Below are 2605 nucleotides of genomic sequence, written 5' to 3'. Positions count from 1 at the left end.
GGAACACAAGATAAAACAGGGCAAGACAAGACAGCAGCTAGGCAGGCGTCTCGACTCTTTGCTTAAAATCAGGCAGTTGGTCCCTGAGAAGGTGCGGCAGCAATCAAACCCTACAAACAAAAAAAGGCAAAGATAACCTTAATCGTCTCTAATTTACAAATACTAGCAGCTATAATATAAGCGGCTTACCCCAAGACTGGAGGCGCTGTACTGTACGGTGGACGCAACTCACGCGTCTCTCCACCACAGCTGGAGTAAAGAAAAGAGAAACAGCCGCGCTGTAGCGGGCCGCAGAATTATGACTACTAGTTACCGACTTTTGAGAGAAATCAGAGGTCGAAAGGAGGCCTACCTGTAGCAGTCACACAATGCGATCGTATCGGTAAATTAACCAATAGGCCGGCATTTATTGCCGTATCGCACCAGAAGCTCGGGAGGAATGATCCAACAAAAAAACCGGCTTCCCTTTATACAGGTAAACACCACCCTGTAATCAATATGCAGGTGGGTTCCTAATTAACCCAATCACACGATACAAGGAGCGAGTGCAGCGGAAAGAGAGTGAGGGTGGTAGGGCGAGCGAGAAAGAGAGAAAAAGAAGGGCGAGTAGCCCATCCGGCTACATCTACCCCCCCCTTTTTTGCATTGGCGCCCCAACAATGACTCAAGAAACCTAACACCATGGCCTGAATATGGCAAGCTGAGCATTGGCGACCGGTACAGACTCAACAGGACGTGGCAAGTGATGTACATTCGAGTGCTGACCAGCTGTCGAATGTGCTGTTCTCCGCAAGTGTGGCCCACTCACCTCAGACTGTTCAACAGAGCCTGAGGAAGAACCTGGGGGAGCAGAGGTCGAGGGTGCTACAATCACACTGGGAGTAGACCTGAGCTCCACCGATGGAACTCTAGAGGCATCAGAAAGTGACACCACAGGTGCTACAGGGTGTGCGGGTACCTCAGGGACAAGGAGCCACAACTCGTCGTCACTCAGAGAGGTCTGCTCTGAGTCAGCAGGCACAGGTGGGGGTGGAACCTGTGGACCAGGTGTAGGAGGCCCTAGGCTGACCTGTGCCTTCAACATGTCGCGATGGACATGTCGAACCTTCTCCAAGTCTCCCACGGGGGCAATGGTATAAACAGCCCTGTTCTCTTGGGGTGCCCTCAACACCTGATAGACCACAGAGCTCCAAAGGTCCTGGATCTTGTGCCAGCCACGGGCGCTGTGATCTCGAAGATACACCAGCTGACCGACCTTTAAAGGAACAGGGTGGACTCTCTGGTCATGCCGCTCCTTGCGACGGTCAGCGGCAACCGTGCCCGAGCTCCCTCAAAAGCCACCATTAACCTGGCGAGAAAGAGAGAAAAAGAAGGGCGAGTAGCCCACCCGGCTACACCTGCAGTAACATTAAAGATTATTTACAAGGCTTCAAACATTCAGGAATTATAGTCACCATATAATTCACTTTTCATGGTAACATGATTACATCCATCAGATATAAACTCACTGCATATATATAAAATTACAAATAAATAAGTATATTACCCCTTTTAAGAGATGGAGCAATACACAAATGCTTATCAGAACTGAACAAAGTGCACATAATTTCAATAACATGTAAACACAAGGACTCAGTCCATGAATAGGAGTATTAAAATAGATGTGCTTAATCCCGCTTGTACCATAGGCCTACAAGTACAAGTGGGAATACACTAAAAATTACCTCCAAGTATTCAATACTGAGCATTGTAATCTAGCTGAGTGACATCAAAAAATTAAGCAGGAAGCAGCATGAAGTCTGCTTACAATATCTCTCATAAACTTATTTTCAGCTGCTTTAACCATTTACAGCTTTTTTCACATGTTAATGACTTGGTTAACGATATAACTAGCACAACAACAGTGCGTTTCAGTGACACCCAACAACTGTAACCCACTCGATACATCACGTGTCTAATTAGCCACGTTTAGCTTACCGCTGTCGAGTGGATGCTCAGCGTTTCCGGCTTCGCTCTGTCCTCTATGACAACAAGTGCAAAACTATACTTTGTGAACAATATCAGTTTAAAGTTGTTGTCCTTTTTTTCTTTTTTTTTAAATAACTTGTGAGAGATTAATTTAACAAGAGATTAATAACAAAGTTTTAGCCCGGCTGCTCTGTTCGGCTGTAGAACCAAGAGACTGAAAACTTGGGAGCTGGTACTAAGGAGGGACAAGAGCTACCTAGAGCTTCACCGATTGGCTGACACGCAAGGAGTGGAGTGGAGCTCATCAATCCTCGGAGAAACTTAACCCTTGTTTAACCAGAACAAATATATAAATCCGTGTCCCTTTTTTTGTTTAAGTAAATATATTAATTTCACTTTCATTATACAAGGACAGTAAGAACACAAACAATGAACATTAAATGTTTTACTTTTTCTTCTTTTTTGTTTGAGATGATTTTAGGAACAATGGGTTTTCTGCTTTTCTCTGAAAAGTGTAAAAAAGTGTAACCAGATCATGTCAACTACTTTTACTAAAACTCTTACCCCGAATGAAATAAAAAGTTTTTGTCCTGCCTAGCATGGTGGTATTATGTCAGCCTTGCTAACCTTCCATGTT

This window comes from Pundamilia nyererei, unplaced genomic scaffold (assembly GCF_000239375.1).
Source record: "Pundamilia nyererei isolate P.nyererei 1_Seehausen unplaced genomic scaffold, PunNye1.0 scaffold00430, whole genome shotgun sequence".
NCBI classification, from domain to species: Eukaryota; Metazoa; Chordata; class Actinopteri; order Cichliformes; family Cichlidae; genus Pundamilia; species Pundamilia nyererei.
The sequence above is the reverse complement of the archived record's forward strand: the minus strand, read 5'-3'. Positions refer to the sequence as shown.